Source organism: Schistocerca nitens, chromosome 9 (assembly GCF_023898315.1).
Source record: "Schistocerca nitens isolate TAMUIC-IGC-003100 chromosome 9, iqSchNite1.1, whole genome shotgun sequence".
Taxonomy (NCBI): domain Eukaryota; kingdom Metazoa; phylum Arthropoda; class Insecta; order Orthoptera; family Acrididae; genus Schistocerca; species Schistocerca nitens.
The window spans coordinates 230,433,079-230,457,979 of NC_064622.1; positions in this window are offsets into that span (position 1 = coordinate 230,433,079).

The window sequence follows — 24,901 nt, forward strand, 5'->3', positions numbered from 1 at the left end:
CTTCTAAGCTGGGCTGAATGGGTAGGGTCGCCACATGTATAAGGTACCGTGAGGGTGCTACATTTTGCTGACTGGTTAAATGTGCTTAGCACAACCGTTTTATTTTTATTGTGAAGATACTCAAAGCAACAAAAAATATTGCTACCTTGCCCATAATGTTTACACGCAGCTGAAGATACTTGCCTTTCGTTTTTATGTAACATGCAGTATGTGATATGTGTTGGTGACTAATTCAAATTGAATGTCTGATAAATGTACGTATTTCTTTACTAGATATTTGCAGATCATTTTAGGTGTCAATATTAATGGTTGTCCCATTTGAAGACGTGCAGTGTGTTAACACCGAATGTTGCATGTGAGTGCGGCGTATAGATTGGATAGTAGACACGATATCTGGGCAGTCTGTTACAGGCAGCTGTGTAGTGAATATGGCAACACGTTGCGAGCGAAGCAACTTTGAACATGGGATGGTAATACAGACAAGACGCATAGGCCATAGCATATCAAGTGTGACAAAAATTCGAGTTTCCGAGTCAACAGTGTCGAGGATCTTTAATACCCCAGAGACAATGTTTGCACACGCCGCTTACGACTACCTCAGGGGTTTCACGAACGAACGTCACGTCGCATTGTCGATCAGCGGTATAGTCTGATACAGATCGCCGCCCGTTTGATTCTAGGGCGCCAGGAATCCATTTCCACCAGCACTGTACGGTGATAAATACGCCGAACACGCTTCAGCGTCCGACGTCCGCCATCGAGATGTAGCGTCCTCCCATACCCTTTAGCCACTCGGTATAAATATGATGAGAAGCTGCTCGTATCGTTAAATTTAACAAGGCTCTTGTTGACTGTGTAATTTCTAATATGATTGCTGGATTTTTTTAACATTTGTTAGAGTTCTGTAACAGTTTTTAAATTACATTGTGTATCATTTTTTCTTTGTATTCATTTTTCTCTGCTTTTAGTTCTGCAGAGGGACCTGTTACGAGTTCTATAGCTTCACGCGTGGTGCAAAAGTCAACGAGATAGGGAAATGATCTCGCCTCAGATCGAATCCGCACGTCCGATTAATGAACGTAGGTCTGGTGCACTAGTCGGCCCAACTGTGGGTTTGAAGCGACTTCCCACGTCCGTTTGACCAAAGTTAGTGTTGGTACTCAACACTGCCTACGAAAACACCAAAAGAAAGGAAGTTGATGCCCCAAAAAATGGTAATAATTAAATGCCAGTTGTTGAAATAGCGGAAGCAGCGAGAGATGGGACGAATCCTGCCAGAAAGAGACGTCTGTAGCACCGCTGCTGCCATTGGCGTTCCTGTACGGCCGAATAGTGAACAACTAGATTCCTTTTTTCGGTAAGTTCGCCGAACAAAAACATCAGTGTTGATTCCGTTATCTTTCGGCTGGCGGCGCGTCTCTTCTCCTTTCCATCCCCGCGCAGACAAGTCAGTCCTCGTAGTCAATGCACTGTGATACAGTTACAAGCAAAAAGCACAAAAAGCTGTTGGTGGTAGACGGTTATAAGTTTTGTTTCCATAAGTGCCTCGTCAATGGCGTTGATAGCTAAGAGGTGTACGAGAAGAACATGTAAGTGTTTTGTGAAATTAAAGTATTTAAATTGTAATTTCGGTTCATAGTTAGACAATAATCATGAAAAGGGTAACTCTGATATATTAAACCGGCAGAGAGTCAGTAATATTGCGATGAGAGAGACTGAAGTAAATTTGTCGGAGCACCTCTCCAAACTTACACGCCGCGAGTTAGCTAATGCTGATACTGACACAGTCACAATTAAACATTTCGTTCCAATAAGGAAAAATATTAAAGCCAGTCGATTACGCAGACTTCCGAACTTGTCCAATAACTTTCCAGAAATACTTGAAGCACCGGGGAAAAATGTTTTCCGCACAAAAAGGGGAAAAAACTTTTAATTTGTAAACGACTCTGAAAAGAATATTGTGGGTTCTCATGCCAAACCAAAGCGAATTTTCTGAAACAGTCGAGAACTTTATTTACAGATGCGACCTTGAAGAGTCGCCCTAATCTGTTTCACCAAATATTTATAATTCATTACATGGGCCGACTTTAGTAGGACTTCTGAAGAGACTACTAATAGCTGTGAGGCATTCCACTCTAAACTGAAAGCTCAATTTTACTCTTCGCATCCCAACACATACCGTTTCTTACAGACATTAAAGGGTATTCAAATTGAAGCAGATGTTAACTTGAGAAGCGAGAAGAAAATTACTCCCAAAATAATGCAGGACAAACAGAAATATTAGGTTGGTCCATAAGTTAGTAGCGTTTTTGTTTTGCATGTTGCTATCTCAGTTGCTACGTGTCTCTTTATCGATTGTAATTTTTGTTTGTAGTTAACTGTTCCTATTTGTGTTTCGATGTTGTCATTTTGTCTTATGGAACAGCGAGTGGAGCTGTGGACATTAGAAAATGAAGTACCGGGTGGAGAAATCGGAACATATTCTTCTATTCTTCTGCTTGAGTTTAGTACACAGGTGACAGCAATGGGGGCTGTCAGAAACATTTGCGCCGTGTATGAGGATAACGCCATTGGACAGATCACGGCAATAAAGTGATTTTCTCATTTTAAGGAGGATCGTTTTGACATTAGTGACTATCCACGTTCAAGAAGACCTTCGGGGTTTGATTAAGATCGTTTAAACTCATTAATCCACAATGATCCAAGTCAGTGTACTCGAAAACTGGCAAATGTGGCGAACTGTGTTCATTCCATCATTGTGAGACTTTTTCATGCAATGACGAAGCTTGAAAAATCCGGTTTTAAACTCATTAATCCACAATGATCCAAGTCAGTGTACTCGAAAACTGGCAAATGTGGCGAACTGCGTTCATTCCATCATTGTGAGACATTTTCATGCAATGACGAAGGTTGAAAAATCCGGTGTATGGGTACCGCATGCTCTAAGCCAAAATCACAAAAATCAGTGGGTGGCCATGTTTGCATATCTGCTTGCTCGTCACCAATTAGCTTGTGTACAACACCGACCACTTCTATCCGGTATCGTTACTGACGACGAAAAGTGGTGTCTCCATGCTAACATAAGGGAAAGGAAGGAATGGTTGAGCCCAGACAAAGCAGAAACTCCCTGCACAAATACCTGAGAACATCCACAAAATTTTATGTTACGTATCTGTGGAACAGCGGCGGTGTGGTTTACTACGAATTGCTTCCCTGAGGTGTAACCATCACTGCTGACATTTATTCTCAACAACGGAGACGTCGCGCAGACACAGTCCAAGAACAACGATCAGGGAGACCGCGCGAAGTGATGCTACTTCACAATAACGCCCTCCAGCATTCTGCTACACTGACAGAAAACACTATACAGGACTTGGGTGGAAAGTCATTCCGCAGCCACCTTGTGCACCTGATCTTGCGCCCTCAGATTTTACCTTTTCCCCTCTCTGTCGAACAACCTTCAAAGGGATGAAAATGCGCTCCGAAGCCGGCCAGAGTGGCCGAGCGGCTCTAGGCGCTACAGTCTTGAACCGCGCGACCGCTACGGTCGCAGGTTCGAAACCTGCCTCGGGCATGGATGTGTGTGATGTCCTTAGGTTAGTTAGGTTTAAGTAGTTCTAAGTTCCAGGGGACTGATGACCTCAGAAGTTAAGTCCCATAGTGCTCAGAGCCATTTGAACCATTTTTTGCGCTCCGAACATGGATCGACGGGTTCTTCGCTTCGAACCCAGTCGCGGAATTGAAATGTTACCTCAGCGTTGTCAGGCTGTTGTAAATAGTGAAGGAGAATATACTATCGATGACTGAAGTCTCTGTTACCTATATTTGTTGTGTTTATGAAACGTATGGAAAAATGTTGCGGACTTCTGCGCCAACCTAATACATAAAACCAGAAATGGAAAAGCTGTCTAATTTAACTATTACCTGGCATGAATATCTTCAAAAGATCAGCTACAAGTTTTTCGCAGCTACATAATTTTATTACATACGCTTGACAACCACAACTTTGCTTGTACTCTACTTGCGTTATGAGAATACCAAAAAGCCAAACGTAATAAACCATACCTACTGCGTGTAGACATTCCTAAGTCTGTGCAAAATGGGAAGGGAAGTGTTTTGGCACTGTTAATAGCTTATGGGAATCAACACGTACGCTATGTAAAAATGAGATGACAACTGGGTTTATTAGTTATTGGGAGCTCCAACGTTAGGCGGGTGATGGAGCCCCTTAGGGAAATAGCGAAAAGGTCGGGGAAGAAGGCCAGTGTTCACTCTGTCTGCTTGCCGGGGGGTCTCATCCGAGATGTGCAGGAGGCCCTACCGGCGGCGATAGAGAGCACTGGGTGCACCCGACTGCAAATTGTTGCTCATGTCGGCACCAATGACTCCTGCCGTCTGGGTTCAGAGGTCATCCTCAGTTCGTACAGGCGGTTGGCGGAATTGATGAAGGCGGAAAGCCTCGCTCGCGGGGTGGAATCAGAGCTAACTATTTGTAGTGTCGTTCCCAGAACCGATCGCGGTCCTCTGGTTTGGAGTCGAGTGGAAGGCTTAAACCAGAGGCTCAGACGATTCTGCGGAGATCTGGGGTGCAAATTTCTCGACCTCCACTATCGGGTGGAGAAATATAGGGTCCCCCTGAATAGGTCAGGCGTGCACTACACGCCGGAAGCGGCTACAAGGGTAGCGGAGTACGTGTGGAGTGCACATGGGGTTTTTTTAGGTTAGAGAATTCCCTCCCTAGGCCCGACAAGACGCCTCCTGAGACGCGGCAAGGTAGGAGTAGGCAAAATGCAACAGGGAATAACAATATTAATGTGCTAATAGTAAACTGCAGGAGCGTCTATAGAAAGGTCCCAGAACTGCTCTCATTAATAAACGGTCACAACGCCCATATAGTACTAGGGACAGAAAGTTGGCTGAAACCAGACGTAAACAGTAATGAAATCCTAAACTCAGATTGGAATGTATACCGCTGAGACAGGCTGGACAGTGAAGGGGGAGGCGTGTTTATAGCGATAAGAAGTGCAATAGTATCGAAGACAATTGACGGAGATCCGAAATGTGAAATGATTTGGGTGAAGGTCACGGTGAAAGCAGGCTCAGACATGGTAATTGGATGTCTTTATGGGCCCCCTGGCTCAGCAGCTGTTGTGGCTGAGCACCTGAAGGATAATTTGGAAAATATTTCGAGTAGATTTCCCCACCATGTTATAGTTCTGGGTGGAGATTTTAATTTGCCGGATATAGACTGGGAGACTCAAACGTTCATAACGGGTGGCAGGGACAAAGAATCCAGTGAAATTTTTTAAAGTGCTTTATCTGAAAACTAACTTGAGCAGTTAAACAGAGAACCGACTCGTGGCGATAACATATTAGACCTTCTGGTGACAAACAGACCCGAACTATTTGAAACAGTTTACGCAGAACAGGGAATCAGCGATCATAAAGCGGTTACGGCATCGATGATTTCAGCCGTAAATAGAAATATTAAAAAAGGTAGGAAGATTTTTCTATTTAGCAAAAGTGACAAAAAGCAGATTACAGAGTACCTGACGGCTCATCACGAAAGTTTTGTCTCAAGTACAGATAGTGTTGAGGATCAGTGGACAAAGTTCAAAACCATCGTACAATATGCGTTAGATGAGTATGTGTCAAGCAAGATCGTAAGAGATGGAAAAGAGCCACCGTGGTACAACAACCGAGTTGGAAAACTGCTGCGGAAGCAAAGGGAACTTCACAGCAAACATAAACATAGCCAAAGCCTTGCAGGCAAACAAAAATTACGTGAAGCGAAATGTAGTGTGATGAGGGCTATGCGAGAGGCGTTCAATGAATTCGAAAGTAAAGTTCTATGTACTGACTTGGCAGAAAATCCTAAGAAATTCTGGTCTTATGTCAAATCGGTAGGTGGATCAAAACAAAATGTCCAGACACTCTGTGACCAAAATGGTACTGAAACAGAAGATGACAGACTAAAGGCCAAAATACTAAATGTCTTTTTCCAAAGCTGTTTCACAGAGGAAGACTGCACTGTAGTTCCTTCTCTAGATTGTCGCACAGATGACAAAATGGTAGATATCGAAATAGACGACAGAGGGATAGAGAAACAATTAAAATCGCTCAAAAGAGGAAAGGCCGCTGGACCTGATGGGATACCAGTTCTATTTTACACAGAATACGCGAAGGAACTTGCCCCCCCTTCTTGCAGCGGTGTACCGTAGGTCTCTAGAAGAGCGTAGCGTTCCAAAGGATTGGAAAAGGGCACAGATCATCCCCGTTTTCAAGAAGGGACGTCGAACAGATGTGCAGAACTATATACCTATATCTCTAACGTCGATCAGTTGTAGAATTTTGGAACACGTATTATGTTCGAAAATAATGACTTTTCTGGAGACTAGAAATCTACTCTGTAGGAATCAGCATGGGTTTCGAAAAAGACGGTCGTGTGAAACCCAGCTCGCGCTATTCGTCCACGAGACTCAGAGGGCTATAGACACGGGTTCACAGGTAGATGCCGTGTTTCTTGACTTCCGCAAGGCGTTCGATACAGTTCCCCACAGTCGTTTAATGAACAAAGTAAGAGCATATGGACTATCAGACCAATTGTGTGATTGGATTGAGGAGTTCCTAGATAACAGAACGCAGCATGTCATTCTCAATGGAGAGAAGTCTTCCGAAGTAAGAGTGATTTCAGGTGTGCCACAGGGGAGTGTCATGGGACCGTTGCTGTTCACAATATACATAAATGACCTGGTGGATGACATCGGAAGTTCACTGAGGCTTTTTGCAGATGATGCTGTGGTGTATCGAGAGGTTGTAACAATGGAAAATTGTACTGAAATGCGGGAGGATCTGCAGCGAATTGACGCATGGTGCTGGGAATGGCAATTGAATCTCAATGTAGACAAGTGTAATGTGCTGCGAATACATAGAAAGATAGATCCCTTATCATTTAGCTACAAAATAGCAGGTCAGCAACTGGAAGCAGTTAATTCAATAAATTATGTGGGAGTACGCATTAGGAGTGATTTAAAATGGAATGATCATATAAAGTTGATCGTCGGTAAAGCAGAGGCCAGACTGAGATTCATTGGAAGAATCCTAAGGAAATTTAATCCGAAAACAAAGGAAGTAGGTTACAGTACGCTTGTTCGCCCACTGCTTGAATACTGCTCAGCGGTGTGGGATCTGTACCAGATAGGGTTGATAGAAGATATAGAGAAGATCCAACGGAGAACAGCGCGCTTCGTTACAGGATCATTTAGTAATCGCGAAAGCGTTACGGAGATGATAGATAAACTCCAGTGGGAGACTCTGCAGGAGAGACGCTCAGTAGCTCGGTACGGGCTTTTGTTAAAGTTTCGAGAACATACCTTCACCGAAGAGTCCAGCAGTATATTGCTCCCTCCTACGTATATCTCGCGAAGAGACCATGAGGATAAAATCAGAGAGATTAGAGCCCACACAGAAGCATACAGACAATCCTTCTTTCCACGAACAATACGAGACTGGAATTGAAGGGAAAACTGATAGAGGTACTCAGGGTACCCTCCGCCACACACCGTCAGGTGGCTTGCGGAGTAAGGATGTAGATGTAGATGTAGAATCAATAAGTCCGCCGTCGATAAACACGCCCGTTTCGGAATCGCTTCGGGGTGAGCTTGTAGCACTGGGTACTAATCCGATAACAGTGTGAAATTACTTGGTTAATGTGTCGGTGAATAAAAATATCTCAAAATTTGTCGATCACAGTAGTCTCCATTGTGACACCATGCCATATTGTCCAGCATGAGTAACGTTTATTACATCCCTGGCACGATTCGACATGTGGGCTTGGCTCTCCCACAAAAGACTTTCCGATGTACAGAAACACTGAGACAAGCCCTGAGGTGCTGCCATAAAAGGACAGCCGTGTATGCTGAAGACAAACGCGTTGTGGTGACGGGAGAAGAACGGCCAGGGACTTTCGCTGGAAGCTCTCTCTGTCTCCGCTGGCCCGCCGCCAGAGGCCGCTCCTTTATTGGCGTAACAGGTCGCCGACACCTGGCAGCCTCTCTGCCTTGAATTGGCAGCTTCTGTACATTGTGGCCGGAAGTGTGCGTTACACAACTCAAGACGGAAGTGACGTTTTACAGGTAAAGTTTCTTACAGTTGTGGCGTTTCTGGCACATTTTCCACCCACACTACAATTTTATTTCACTTCTACTTGCTAGCACTAGGACAAGAACATTCAGTAGTAGCAAGGTAGAGAAGGAGAGAGTACCTGCATTGAGTTGTACGGCACATGGTTTCAGACTGCGGGAACACGCCTGCTAGCGGCGACTGCATCGTGCTAAGTTACGGTAATAGACAGTCGGGAATCACATACTGAACGTGGCCCGAAGCAGCACAATGTTGTTATTTAATACTCTCATGTTCAGAAAAAAAAAACACCTTGATCGACTGGAGATAGGACGTTCATACTCGCAGGGCTTGTACATTAGTATGTTTGGCAGAAACGCTTATCATTTTGGTCAACTCAGCATGTGTCTCGTTCCCTAGTAGGCACAGGGTCCACCATGGACCCTGATAACTTGATCCATGCGTGATGGCATCGACTCGTATATGGAGGGAATGGCACCCTATAGTATAGCCATCCATCGGTTCACCATAACCCACACATTTTCGATTGGTGGCAAGTCTGGTGATCTGGCGGGTCAGGACAAAAGACTGACATCTTGTGACGCCAAAAAGGCACGTGTCTGTGCTACAACATGTGATCGTGCATTGTCTTGCTGAAAAATTACATTTGGGGTGTTGTGGAGAAAGGGTATGGGTACAGGGTCGCAGGATGTCATTCACGTAGGTAATACTGCACACAGTGCCCTGGGCACGCACCAACTATGATTTGTGGTTGGACCCAATGGCACCCCACACCATAAGGCCTTCAGTTGCTACTGTATGTCTTGTCCGAATGCAGTCGCTGTGATGCCGCTCTCCCTGTCTACGGTGGACCAAAATGGGGTCACCATTTTCAAAAAAACTGAATCTGGATTCGTCCGAAAACACTATCTGACGCCATTCCTGCCCCAGTGACTTCGTTCCATACATCACTGCCGTCTAGCACGTTTCTGCACATTCGTCAAAGATAGGCGAAGGAGTGGACCAGGCGCTCGTAACCCATGGTGACGGACTGTCACTCCTGATAGTGTACGATGATGTGTTACACTGTACCACTGTTGCGCAATATCAGAGGTGCACGCATATCTGTCCTGCAATGCCATTCGGATGAGGTATCGATCTTCTTGGGAGGTGATATGGGTGATGCGACCTGACTCATCTCTCGTGTTCTACGGTCTTCCGTAAACCATTCGGCACACACCCGTTGCACTGCCGAATCACTTCGTCCTTCACGAACAGCAGTTTCTCATGCCAATAATGCACCTTCTTTCAAACTGACTGATTTGGCGGTACGGTTCGTGCATATCTTTGCGAGACATCTTGCACAGACATGCAAGTCACACTGATCCATTATCTTCGGTTTATAGCAACAACGAGATCCGAATGTACGTTTTACCGGTATGTGCTGTTGCGCCGAGATATCGATGTTGTCCTTGAATCCATGGGTCGACAGGTTTCAAATGCTACTCATCTCTGTAGAACATACTTATGTACATGTCCTGTGAATACAAACGTCCTATCTCTAGTCGTTCAAGATGTTCTGTTTTTTTCTGAACTCGGGTGTATTTATTATTTGAACAATGCTATGATCCTCAAGACGACGGGCCTTTAGTTGCACTTACAAAAGGTTAATAACAATTTCATCAAGTCACTAACGAAAGTAAAAAAGTAAATTAGAAGAATATTTTAACTTAGTAGTTGTTGGTGGAAGACGAGGACCAATCAGAAGCGCGCGCTGAATAGGGAGTAGCCAGACTGTTACAGTAACTCATTATGAATCGTCTACCGGGTACGAATGAGGCAACACGCGTAGGGACGTCAAATGGAATACGATGCCGATAATTATTCGACGCAGTTAACAGTGCCTCGGAAGCCATTTGTGTTTAACAACTCGCTAGAAAGTGTGAACGAATGCAACAAGCGCTTCGGGCAGTATAGTGTAACGAGTTACGGGAAATCATTTGTCATGTTGTACAGTGCCTTGTTGAATGGTCGTGTGAAATTTTGAAAGCCTTGTAATAATGCACATCATTAGATTGTATTTTGTTACGGAGTTCTGAACACAGTTAGCTTCTGCGGAATTTGATTGGAATGAACATAATCAGGCTCTTACTTGCGTTTCTTGGTTACCGCTAGACTTTAATGCACGAAAATTAAGTGGAATCTTATCTCTTCATAAGTTTATTCGTAGCACTGATATTCTCCCACACTGTCACTTTAATTTAGCACAGTTTGTTGTTTGTACGTCGAGTCCTGCGTCTGTATGGAGAAGAAGCCGACTGGGACGAGATCTACGAGACAAGTTTAGAAGACGCGAGGTAAGCAAACAAAAGTCAGTCATGTTAGGAAAGTGAAAAGACATACCGTCATAAACTCTAGTGTTGACAGAACCTGGCATTTCTACAAGGTAGGCAGGACATTTTATGAAAACCACGTCTGAAGGATAGGTTGCCGAACATTGCAATAGAAATCCACCATCACGATTCTTGTGTGTGTGTGTGAGTGTTTTTTTTAACATTATAGGCTCAGCAGCAGTGGATAAGTAGTATATCGCTGACTATACACACCCCGCCAGTATCTTCTGGCTCCTTGACCATATACAATACTAAAACATCAGTAAGCAGAAATGTTAAGTTGATCAAATATTTGACCAGAGCGAAAGCAAGACAACCTAGAAATTATGCAATGGATTTTTGTCCGAATTTTCATACCAAAACGAAGAGTGGGAAACGGACGACAAGGGAGAGTCAAATTGATCAGCTTGATGTCTACCTTTACAAGAAAAAATTTAACTGCTTGAAAGTAATCGGGGTAGTTAAGAGAAATTTAATTAGTGATTCGAAGGAAGAGCTTTGCTCGGATTTTCACAGCCGAACGAAGAGTGGGAAATGGTCAAAATGGTGGAATCATATCGATCAGCGTGAGGGCTAGGTTTATATTAACTTCTTTAATTGCTTGACAGTAATTATGGTAATTAATAAAGGCTTTATTATTAGCGATTAGAGGGGAAATATACAATTATTCTGGACAAAACTTGAAAACAATAAAATCTCGTAAGAATATGGTTGTTAAACGACTGATTTGTTGTACAGATAACTATTAGCTTTCACGTTTTCTGAACAAAACTTGAAGAAGAAAAAAGATTGAAAAACGGAACAACTTTTGTGACGTCTAAACTTGAGAAATAAAATAGACATTTGACGCGCTTTTGAATGATGCCTGATGTCACTTATGGCAAATGAAGTGCTGATTGAGAATTAAAAGTACATTGTCTAATTAGGCTTTTAAAGAGTACTATGGGATGTTTGTCTGGTAGATTATGTACACTATGCAGTCTGATTTCAAGCATCATTCAAAGGCGTGTCAAATGTTTATGTAATTCATTTTATTTCTTACTTTTAGATAAATAATTTCACAAAATGTTTAGCCTTCTCTTAGAAAAATATTTTTTGTCGCGTTATATGTTCTGGATTCTAGGATGACAAACAATGGTGCAAATTTCTGTAGAGTGTTCCTAGAATCAACAGAAGAAGAAAATTTTTATACAAACATGTGCCTGAAACCCTTCTTTGAAATGGCGCACACGTACCGAATGATTTATTTTTCAGAGGAGAGTTATAGGTATTACCACGAGCAATGAAGTTTAGTTTATTGTAATTTCATCTTAAGGATGACTTCACCCTTTGTATCCGTGTTGGCTTACAAAGTAGTATGTTTTCGGATAGGTTCGACATTGGGCAAAAACATTTTTTTCTTCTTTTTACCAAAACGTGTTTCGCTGAAACTACAGCATCATTAGTGTTTTTTCTTTTATTTTGTTTCTATTATACAACAGGAAAATTCCTCTTTACTCTCCCTACATACATAATTTGGGTTTGCTGAGCCACATAAAGATAGCGACTGCCACCATCTGGTAAAACGACCACTGTAACTTCAAAAATTTGCGGAAGGACCTTTTTATTCATTGATGTTTAACACTGTAGCGATGGCTCAGAATATAATTTACATAAGCTACCATTTTTGCTAAGATGGTTCAAATGGCTCTGAGCACTACGGGACTTAACTGCTGTGGTCATCAGTCCCCTAGAACTTAGAACTACTTAAACCTAATTAACCTATTTATAAAAGATGTTTTGAACCCTTGAATTATTATTCCCCTAAATCATTATAAATTACTGACATTGCCTCCATTCAAACTTTCTACCACAGAATTTAGCGAGAAACGAAATCCTAGCAGTTACGGAACTACACGGCATCATCTCGCGGAACTGAGTGATGTGAAGACTGAGGGAGTCCAGGATACGGGTGAATTAAATTTGTGAATTTTCTCATTAGCGTTAGAGGTTACGAAAATTCTGTGTTCTCGTCGTCGATAAACTGGCAAGTGTGTGCACAACTAATTGTATTACAAATTTAATAATAATTAAATGGGACGAAAACAATCCATAAAGATTTTAGATGATATCCTACGTATGTTTAGATATTTGCTTCGCGATTTTATTATTTGTCTGAGATGCTCCATGGATGACGTGTGCGAATGGAGCTCGACACTAGAAATCGCTACGTCACAGCAGGTGCTGCAAGGAGCTATCAATGCCGAACCGAGTGTCAAGAAGGGTCTCAGAATACTCCATTTGCACGTACAGTCTTAGACATAAAAACTGACCGCCTGCCAGTCGCCATAGAGACAAAGTCCGAGTCGTTCACTTAAGGTGGCCAATAAGACCGACCACCCCTAACAACGCTAAGTCTGTCCATCTGCACGATCTGGCAACACTGTAAGATGCGGAAGTGTCAGGAGGAAATGTTGTCTACCTCCGAGACGTTGTCGTGTTGGGTGAGCCCCTTGTCCAGAGGTAGTGTCGCCTTGTGCGTCGAGCGGGCAGGTCGTAGTTAACTTCTGCCTGTGCCTCAGCGCCGCTTGTGTCGAAGCTACTCAGTCTTGTTGGTGTATTGGTCGCAGTTTTCTGCCCGCGCCATGGTGTCTGTCTAGTCTCCTAAGTCTGTTCCTTGACGAGTTACTGTTCGTTTCAGTTTTGACAAGAGTACGCGTTCTGTTCAACCTGGCTCTTTAGATATTCGCGGTTGGTTGGCTGATGTTATCCGTGTTACACCTAATCAGGTAGATATTGCTTACTTTGATTCTAATTTGTATGCACTCTTTGTGAAGTTTTATGATCCAGTTCAAGTAGAACGGCTTCTGTCTCGGATTGGTTGTAAAGTGTTGTTTACACATCGAGTGGTTCCGTTAGTCAAGTCCTTGAAAATTCTGCACTCAAGTATTCTCCGGTTAGAATCTGTTTACACATCGAGTGGTTCCGTTAGTCAAGCCCTTGAAAATTCGGCACTCAAGTATTGTCCGGTTGGAATTTGTAACCTTCCTCCTGAAGTGGACGATTCATTTCTTAAAACAGCGTTGCTTCCGTTTGGTGTATTACGGCATATCCGATGGGAACGCTGGTCAGCACAACATCGTTTCCAGTGTTATAATGGTATCCGGACTGTAGACATGTGCGTTAAAAAGAGTACTCCTTCCCACTTAACTGTTTGTGGTTACCGAATCCATGTTATGTCTGTAAGGAAAGCGGTCATCTCAGATCTGATTGTCAGCGCCGTACTACTGTTCTGATGTCATCTTATCAAAAACGTCTTCCTTTAACGTTAGCAGATATAGTGTCATCGCTGTCAGCTGTCAGTCAATCTCCAGCTTTAAGCAATGTAGGGGCAACACTACCCCGTACTCCTCGCTAATTTCCACCTTTGCCGGCGCGTCCCTGTGCGGCCTCTGTCCATGAGGCGACGACGGCTCCTGCAGCGCAAGTCAAACGTCGGTGGTCTGAGGACGGTACAGATTTCGAGGACGCCCCACTCCAGTCTCTTTCTTCTGATACGGCGGTGCAGAGGGTGTATCTTCTGGCGGTAATGAGTTGCTCCAGTCTCGTTCTTCTGATACGGCGTTGCAGAGGGTGCACCTTCTGGAGGTAATGAGTTGTCTGCTGACGTTAATTGTGATGCCAGCATTACCAGAGATGATGCAGCTGCTTCTGTTGACGTTGAAACGTGTGTTGAATCTGCGTCCCCTACTTCACCCGTAGACGTGACGGTTCCCGTGAGTTCAGATGTTCCCGCAGAAACGTTGCCTGCTGGCCAGTCTTTACAGTGTTCCAGTGAAATACTACCCCTCCTCCACGCTGAGACGGTGGAGCAACAGGATTCTACGGGTTCTCATCCTGATGATCAGGAGATGCCATCAGAAACCGGCACTGCATTACCTGTCCCTTCTGTACCTGATGTTGCTGTTGGTCGTTCTGAGTTGTGCTCTCCGATTTACGATGAGTGCAGTGGCGATATCTCCTCTATCAATTCGGAGCTTGACGTGCGCCCAACCCTTCCACATCAAGAGTGTATGTTTTCACGGAGTGGTGTGAAACAGCTTTTTCAACCTGCACGTGCAGCGGCGCGGCCAAAAAGGAAAACGAGGATTCCTCGGCTTCCGGTGGGGAGGATTAGGATTATACCTTCTTTCCCCCGCCTCCGAACGTTGAGGAGAGAAGTACGTGATGAGTGCTTTTTCCAGTTTATTTACGATCCCCAAGCTGATATCGTGTGTTTACAAGAGGTATTATTTGATGTGTTTTGTCTTTCTGGAGCCGGCCGAATGGCCGTGCGGTTAAAGGCGCTGCAGCCTGGAACCGCAAGACCGCTACGGTCGCAGGTTCGCATCCTGCCTCGGGCATGGATGTTTGTGATGTCCTTAGGTTAGTTAGGTTTAATTAGTTCTAAGTTCTAGGGGACTAATGACCTCAGCAGTTGAGTCCCATAGTGCTCAGAGCCATTTGTCTTTCTGGATACTCTGTTTTTCAATGTCGCCCCTGAAAATTCTACCGGTATGTCTTTACTTTATCGAGGTGGAACCCCGCTGACGGACTTCGAAACGCTAGATAATCGTCGCGGTATAAGCTGTAGTTTTTATGACCTCAACTTAATTTTTCTTTACGCCCCGTCTGGATCCGGTCGTTCATCCGATCGCGCGGGGTTTTATAAGGAAGAAGTTGTTTATTTACTCCTTCGGAACCCGCGCAAGGTTTTGTTGGGGGCCGATTTTAGCTGCATCTTACGTCTTGTAGATCAGACCCTCAATTATATATTTTGTCGTGAACTTCATGATATGGTGACGTCCTTGCATCTCCAGGATGCTTAGGTTTGCAGATATCCAACATTGGTGCAGTTTACGGTTTTTACAGCTACATGAAGTAGCCGATTGGAACGCTTTTATTTATCTGCCCCCATATGTAGTCAGCTTCTATCGATTGATGTAATTCCTGCCAGTTTCACTGATCACTGTGATGTTTCAATGACTTTTAACCACGTCCTGCAGCGGGCCCATCTTTTGCGCCCTTTATGGAAGCAAAACACTACATCTCACGGACCCCTCTCTGGAAAGCATCATCGCAGACATTGCCGGCCGACAACTCAGTCCCAGGAGCGTTATTCCACACTTCTAGAATGATGGGTTACCTTTGCTAAAATCCGGATTCGAAATACACTCAAGCATTTTAGCCCTAAAAAGGCGGCTGAAATAAGGCGAACTAGGGAATTTTATTATGCTGTCTTTCGCGATCTTTACAATGCTCGTGATCCCCCCTTGAGAGTCGTCGACGTCCACCGTGTGAAGGCGAAATTTCTAAATCTCAAACGTAGGCAAATGGATGGTGTCCTATTGCATTCCCAGCCTAGTTCAATCGTACAGGATGAGTTGACCTCTATCATCTTCTTCGGCTTCACAAGCGATTTCAAAGGATGTCTCTCTCTACCATTCGTTCTCTAGATGGGCGTGAGTGGTCCTTCCTTATATCATGCGTGAACTTCACCAGTACTTTTTCGAACTTTATACTGAAGTGGATTCAGATGGTCCACCGTCTTTTGATTTTACCTCTCTCCTTGATAGTGTTGTTACGCCAGCTCTCCAGGAAGAGTTTTTCTCTGTATTCCATCATGGTGATATACTTGATATTGTGGCTCGTTCTCCCTCCCACAAATCGCCTGGTCCCGATGGCCTTCCCCAGGAATTTATATTCAATTTTGGCACCTGGTAGGAGATATGATAACTTCCATGATGAATGAAATGTTCCACTGAGGCCTTCTTCCACAAAGCTTTAAGGTTGCTAAATTGTCCTGATCCTGAAAAAGCCGGGACGTTTGCGTGTGGATCAGGTCCGCCCGATAACCCTCTTCAACTATGTTTATAAAATCGTGGCGCGAGCGGTAAATAACCGACTATCGGTATTGTTGGCTACCATCATCGCGAGCCATCAAAGTTGTCTTCCGGGTCGTACTCTCCTGACTCCCGTTGCTGAATGTCGTGATTTAATTTCGATTGCTTCCACCATTCCCGTGTCAAGCGCTTCGCTTTTCATTGATTTTCACCAAGCGTTCGACCTCATTCATCATCGATTCCTTATGCGAGTATTGACGACTCTTGGTTTTAACGATGCTGCACGACGGCTGTTTAGCTCTCTATTTACTGGTATTCGTGCGTCCATTGACGTAAATGGCCGTCTTACTTCCCCGTCGCGGTATGTCAGGGCGTCCTTCAACGGAGTCCATTATCTATGTCGCTCTACGTACTGTTTCTGGAACCCTTATTGCGATCTACAGCAGCTCGTTTGGGTGGATGGTCGCTGTTGGGAGAAAGGTTTACCGTTCGCGCATATGCTGTACCCATGATGATAACTCCCCTGCGGGTTCGGGGGTAAGAATAGGCCCGCGGTATTCCTGCCTGTCGTAAGAGGCGACTAAAAGGAGTCTCAAACGTTTCGGCCTTTATGCGATGGAACCCTGTTCGGTTTGACCTCCATCTTTCCAAATTCTTCCGCAGAGCGAGCCAATTGGGAAAGGGCGCCTTACATGGTGCATTTTGTCCATCGTGCATTAAGACCTCTAGCCAGCTTTCCCGTCGTCGCATTGCCGTCCCACTCATTCTCCATCTCTTGGGCGAGGATGTATTCCTGGGTGCAATTTTCACTATGCACTGTGTAGTGTTGCTTTTTGCAGAGACGACGACCATGGACTTTATGGCACCTAATATCCAGCACGGTAGCCAGTCCATTTGTAACACCATAGCTCTAATGCTCTACTGATTTATTTTGCCTTTTGTTTTGTTTAATGTTACACCGTTGAGCTTCTGTAAATGTGTTTGTTTGAATCGATAGCATAAAACTGTATACTCCTTTCTTTGTTAAAACTGTGATGTCGTGGTTTGATTCTATGCAGTGTAGTATATCTGTCATTTAAATTCTTTGTCCCATTTGGAGGGAACAAAACTAACTGTATATAATTGTAATTTCTGTGTGAATAATTTTTTGTAGAAATGTCAACATGTGCAAATGTTCTGTCTTATTTAAAATGTTTGTTTGCTGTTATGTAAATTGCTGATCCTCACTTAGGGTTCTTAGTTATTTAATATGCAAAAGGTGTTGTAGTTCCCCTCGGGAACGGAACTGTGTAGCGCGCGCAAATTGTGGTTGACCTAGGTAGAAAAGGTGGAACAAGAGTCAGTCAGGGACGAGCTACCAAACTGTGCACTGCCATGTAAATGTTGCATATTGTGCTGGTTCCGAGAGAGGCTTTTTCTGCTACTTTCCAATGCCTCGGATGGATGGATCAATAGCTGGAACGATTCTGGAATTGGTATTCGTCATCGCCACCAAGAAGGGCCAGAGTCCAGCAATTCTGTCTGCAAATCCGCCTACCAACTTGCAGTGGCCACCACATTGCGCAATCACTGTAAAGGAGTACTATAATAATGTACAATGAAGGATCAGCTTATTGGGTGATTTAGTGTGGACAAATATAAGGTAACTTACAAATGATTTTATGTACCTACCTAGATTACTTCCCTATTACAACACCTCTCAGGTTCCTCTCCATTTGAACTATGATTACCGAGTGGCCTAGTTTGTGGAAAAAATGAAATCCTCAAAACATTACATAATGTTGTTTGATCTTTGATGAGAAGGGAATATTCAGATCTACTGTGGATTTAGTGAAATTGTGGGAGGCAGTAAATGTAGTTTTGTGAAGTTTCAAAGTCACCTATTTAATCATTTACTTGAAAGTAGAATACTGTGGTAATAAAGACGATTTGCTATTTCTTTTATAAATTCAAGTCCTTAAAATTGAGGCTTATAAAGTTTTGCTTAGTTAATGATCATAGTGCTACCTATAATAAATTTTAAAAGGTGAGTCAGTTTCTTGCAAATTTGTCAACATTGTGTTTCACTGTAGTAAAAGTGGAAAACCGCAATAGTAGAAAATTATATGTTCATGATTGCTAAGTGTTTGTCTCTCTTGTGTATTGGAAGCGCATATTAATAGTATTACAGGATCCACAGTTTGTCTATTGTGCTAATGCTAGGTAACAAGTAGCGGGAAGACCACTATTTATGAAAACCTTAATTTCTTTATTCAAAAGATAATGAGAAGCAACCTGTTAGTGGATTACAATTAACTTTCATTTTAAATAGTAAAGTATTTAACTGAGAGAGACTTAACCTATTTCCAATTTATGATCCTGCAGTGAATGTTAATAGTAATATTATAAAGACCATTCAGTTTCAACAAGCCCTGAAAGTAATAGTGTGTTTAGGTATCTGTTATATTTTTGCAAATAGTTTGTGCTGCTCTAGCTGTTAGCTTCAATCTTACCGTAAACATATGTTTGTGTCAGAGTTCATTGCACTCGCATGTGACAAAGTATAGGTTGTGTTTATTCGTTAAAGTTACTAATGATTATTTTCTTGAAGAAGAATGTTAATCACTCTCTTGCCTAATTAGGCTGGCGACCGTTTTCTTTATCCATTAAACAGTGTAGATAGGCAAAAATTTTGTTTTTTACCATTCAAATATTTACGTAATTCTGACTTTCATTTCCGATAAGCCACCCCCGTTAGGTACAAATCGGTCAACATAACAAAATTCCTCTCAGAGGGTAACACTGCTCTATTGCTTTATATCATAATTGCTTTAACAAGCTAGTTTTATTTCACGACCTGCCTCCAATTTTAAGGTTATGGTATAGCAGTAGCAGACGGTAGTGTTATATGTTGTGGTGGGGCTGCCATGTACCCTGTTGGTTGTAGCCCCTTGACAACACAGGGATCGCTCTACTTATGCCTGCGCCGTTAACTCCCCACGTATGCCAAGGAGTAGATGCCCATCTCCCTGGGGCATTGGGATCCCAGCAATGGCCATCCTCCCAGGTGGTCTTTGCTGTGGCTGGGTGGCGCCTGTGGGGAGGGTCCTTGGTTGGAGTAGGTGGCATCAGGGTGGATGACACGCAATAAAGCGTGGCACATCTTCTCTTGCTGGTGCCCAGCCACCAGCAGTCTCTAAGCGTTCAAAATCTCACTTTAAGGCTAATGTGTATGACCCCAAATCGTTCCCCTCCCTGGCCACACCATGGGAGGAACGACAGGCTATGAATGACAGCGAAAGGTATTTTCCCCGGTATCTCGTCTGTACCAGAGCTGACAGGGACTCCTTTTTGTCCGTGAAGCCTCAGTTCTTTGTACAACATTTAGAGGACAAGTTCAGGGAGGTGGAGGGCTTGTCCAAAATGCGGTTTGGGTCAATCTTAATCAAAACAGCATCCTCTGCGCAGTCACGAGCCTTGCTCGCTTGTACGAATCTGGGGGATGTTTCTGTTACTATCACCCCAGATAAAAGCTTAAATATGGTCCAGGGCATTATTTTCCACAGAGATCTTCTTTTACAGTCCGATAACGAGCTGCGCGCCAACTTAGAGCGACAAGGTGTCCATTTCGTCTGGCGCGTCCACTGGGGTCCGAGGCATCATCAAGTTGCCACCGGTGCCTTCATCTTGGCCTTTGAGGGTGACACATTACCTGAGGTCAAGGTGATGGTCTACCTTTGTGCTGTCAAGCCATATATCCCTCCCCCAATGCGGTGCTTCAAGTGTTGGAAGTTTGGCCATATGGTTCTCGCTGTGCTTCCAGCCTCATATGTCGCGATTGTGGTCAACCATCCCATCCTGATACTCCATGTGCCCCGTCTCCCATCTGTGTCAACTGCGGAGAGCACCATTCCCCTTGCTCGCCGGACTGTAAGATCCTACAGAAGGAACGGAAAACAATGGAATACAAGACCCTGGATAGACTGACCTACACTGAGGCTAAGTGGAAATTTGAACGGCTTCATCCCGTGCGCATGATGTCATCTTATGCTGCCATTGTCACTCCTGCTCCAGCTCCATTAGCTGCACCACATACAGTCAGCTCTCAGAGTCAGAGGACCTCACCTCCCCCCTTAACAGTGGGGGCCACTTCTCTTGCTGTTGCTCCCACACCACCTACCTTGGGAGCAGCACCCCCTCAACCACCAGGGACACCAGTCCCCACTTCTAAGCCAGAGAAGCGTAAGTCTTCTTCGGCTTCTCTCGCTCGGAAGGGATCCCTTGGGTCACTCCCTTTCCAGGTTCCTACCAGCGACACAGCAGACACCCACCAGTGGCTGAAGAAGCCACAGGTCGCTGGTTGTCGAGCTTCGCGATCATCTTCAGTCCCGGAGACTGACTCCAATAAGCCCTCCTAGCAATGGCAACCAAAGGAACAGCGAGAGAAGACGACATTGAAGACCCGTAAGACCAAGGCACCTGCGGTGGCACCTACTCCACCGCTACCTACAAGCTCTGTGTCTGAGGATGAGGTGGAGATTCTTGCGTCCACTGAGGAACTCGATCTCGCTGGTCCCTCAGACGCAATGGATAGCCCTTGCACAGGTGCTCCATCAGAGGCAGCAGGTGACCCAGCGGCGTAATCTGCCTCCCCAGTCCCTTCACGCCTTTCTCAGCCATGGACAATACCATCCTCCAGTGGAACTGCAGCGGTTTCTTCCACCATCTAGCTGAGCTCCGAAAACTTATCAGCCTTCACCCTTTCTTCTACATTGCACTTCAGGAAACTTGGTTTCCAGCAATGCGAACCCCCGCCCTCCGTGGCTGTTGGGGTTATTATAAGAACCGGGCAGCTTATGACAGGGTATCTGGTGGCGTCTGCATCTATGTCCTTCACTCTCTTCACAGCGAGTCTGTCCCTCTACAAACACCTTTAGAGGCTGTTGCTGTTCGGGTGTGGACGCCACAGGCTGTTACTGTCTGCAGTCTGTATCTTCCACCGGATGGTAATGTCCCATAGCATGTCCTCGCTGCGCTGATAGCCCAATTGCCACCACTTTTCTTGTTACTGGGCGACTTCAACGCCCATAACCCTCTGTGGGGTGGGTCAGTGGCAACAGGTCGAGGCGCCACCGTTGAGAATGTATTGACACAGCTCGACCTTTCCATTTTAAATGATGGTGCCTTCACACATTTCAGTGTGGCACACGCACGTACTCCGCCATCGTCCTTTCGATCTGCAGCCCTAGCCTCTTACCTTCTGTCCAATGGAGTGTGCGTGACGACCTATGTGGTGGTGACCACTTTCCAATCTTTCTGTCACTGCCACAGCATCACTCTTCTGGGCGCTCTTGCAGATGGGCTATGAATAAGGCTGACTGGGACTTGTTCTCCTCCATGGCCGCTATTGCGCCTCTTTCTAATGAAGCCGTTGATGCAGTGGTTCACTCAGTCACCACCGGCATCGTTACTGCTGCAGAATCTGCCATTACCCGTTCTTCTGGGTCCTCTTGGCGGAGGACTGTACCTTGGTGGTCGCCTGAGATTGCTGAGGCGATTAAAGATCGCCGGCGGGCGCTCCAGCATCACAAGCGACATTCCTCCATAGAACACCTCATAGCCTTCGAACGGCTCCATGCACGGGCTCGCCGCCTTATCCGCCAACGCAAGCAGGACTGCTGGGAGCGTTATGTGTCCACCATTGGCCTCCATGTCTATCCATCGCAGGTCTGGGCAAAGATTAGACGCCTCTATGGCTATCGGACCCCTGTCAGCGTCCGTGCGCTGTCACTGAATGGCGCAATTTGTACTGACTCCGACATAATTGCTAACCGCTTAGCAGACCGTTTTGCTCTCAGTTCCGCATCTGTGAATTACCCACTGGCTTTCCACTCCATTAAAGATCGGTTGGAACATCGGAGCCTTTCATTTAACACGCGCCATCCTGAATCCTACAATGTCCCATTCACTGAGTGGGAATTCCACAGTGCCCTAGCCGCTTGCCCTGACAGCTCCCGGGCCAGATCGCATCGACTGTCAGATGCTGAAACACCTCTCAGTGGACTGCCAGCGACGCCTCCTCGACCTTTACAACTGAATCTGGGTCGAGGGTGACTTTCCATCACAATGGCGGGAAAGTATTGTTATCCCCCATTTTGAAACCTGGTAAGAACCCATTGGAGGTGGACAGCTACCGCCCCAGTACCCTCACCAACGTTCTTTTCAAGTTGCTCGAACGCATGGTGAGCTGGCGGTTGAGTTGGGTACTCGAGTCTTGGGGCCTTCTGGCTCCGTCTCAGGGTGGATTCCATAAAGGCCGCCTGCCATCAACAATCTGGTGAGCCTGGAGTCAGCCATCCGTACGGCCTTTGCCCACCGTCAGCACCTTGTCATTGTCTTTTTCGACATGCGGAAGGCGTACGATATGACATGGCGCCATCACATCCTCTCTACGCTTCATGGTTGGGGTCTTCGGGGTCCACTGCCGATTTTCCTACGTAATTTTCTGTTGTATCGTACCTTCCGCGTGCAAGTCGCGGCCTCCCATAGTTCCTCCCGAGTCCAGGAGAATGGGGTACCACAGGGATCTGTCCTCAGTGTCTGCCTGTGTTTAATTGCAGTAAACGGGCTCGCTGCAGCGGTGGGTACGTCTGTCTCAGCTTCGCTGTATGCTGACGACTTCTGCCTCTACTATAGCTCCATTGGCATTGCAGCTGCTGAACGTCAGCTGCAGGGCGCTATCCGCTAGGTGCAGTCTTGGTCTGTAGCGCATGGCTTCCAGTTTTCGGCTGCAAGACCGGCGTTGTGCATTTCTGCCGATGACAAATAGTTCACCCTGAGACGCGGCTTTATCTTGCCAGCGAACTTCTTGCTGTGGTGGAGACCCATTGTCTCTTGGGTGTGGTTTTTGATGCCCGGTTGACTTGGCTCCCACATATTCGGCAGCTTAAACAGATGTGTTGGCGGCATCTTAATGCTCTGCGATACTTGGGCCACACCAGCTGGGGCGCCGACCGCTCTACCCTCTTACAGCTCTACTAGGCATGAATCCAGTCCCATCTCGGTTATGGGAGGCTGGCTTATGGTTCAGCATCCCCATCTGCGTTGCGTGTGCCGGACCCAAACCTTTACAGCGGGATCCGACTTGTCACTGGTGCTTTCCGGACCAGCCCTGTGGACAGCATACTTGTGGAGGCAGGTGTCCCTCCACTGCGATTACGGCGCCAACGTTTACTGGCCGCTTATGCTACGCATGTTAGTAGCTTGCCCGGGCATCCTAATTATCGTCTCCTGTTCCTGCAGTCGGTCGTCCGTCTCCCAGAACATCGGCCCCGGTCGGGTTGTACGATCGCAGTCTGCATCAGAGAGCTTCTCTCCGGGCTTGGGGTTTTCCCTCTTCCACCTCCTTTCCGGGCCCCTCTGCGTACACCCCCGTGGTGTATGCCTCGCCCTTGCCTTCGGCTCGAATTGGCACTGGGCCCGAAGGACTCAGTCCCTCGAGAGGCCTTCCGCCCGCCGCTTTTATTCCATCCTAGCCACGTATCAGGGCTCTGGCGTGTTTTCCACTGACGGTTCGATGGTTACTGGTCGTGTTGGTTATGCTCTAACTCTAGGGGCCCATTACGAACAATGATTCTTGCTGGCTAGCTGCAGCGTTTTCACTGCTGAGCTGGTCGCCATCTTTCGTGCCGTAGAGTGTATCCGCTCCTGCTCAGGGGAGTCCTTCGTTATCTGTAGCGACTCCCTGAGCAGTTTATGAGCTATCGACCAGTGTTTGCCTCGCTCTTGTCTGGTGATGGCTATCCAGGAGTCCCTCCATGCTCTTGCCCACTGCGGCCGCTCTGTGGTCTTTGTGTGGACCCCAGGCCATGTTGGGATCCTGGCAATGAAAATGTTGACCGCCTGGCGAAAGAGGCCATCAGTAAACCATCTCTGGACGTCAGCCTCCCGGAGACTGATTTGCGAGCCTTCTTGTGCCGCAAAGTTTTCGCGCTATGGGACGCTGAATGGCGCAATCTGACCACACCCAATAAACTCCATGCCATCAAGGAGACGACGACTGTGTGGCGGTCATCCATGCGAGCCAATCGAAGAGACTCAGTTGTCCTTTGTCGGCTCCACATTGGCCACACCCGGATGACACACAGTTATTTACTGCGTCGGGAGGACCCTCCTCTATGTCGCTGCGGGCCGGCTTTGACAGTGGCCCACATTTTGTTGGCCTGTTCCCTTTTAGCTGTGGTCAGGCAGACATTTGCGCTGCCTCATACGCTCCCTGCCATTTTAACAGATGACACTGCCATGACAGGCTTAGTTTTGTGTTTTGTTCGTGCAGGGGGCTTTTATCACTTAATCTAAGTGTTTGTCCTTTTTTGTGTTGAGTCTGACATTTAGCCTACTGTTTTAGACTGAGTTTTTAATATGTTTCTCGGTAGTTGACTTTTCCTTTTTTTTGTCTCTATGGTCGGCCAACCACTGTCACACTCTGTGTGATTTTCACTTCCTTTGGTCTGGTCTCTGTCTCCGTCTTCTTGTCTATGTCGTCTG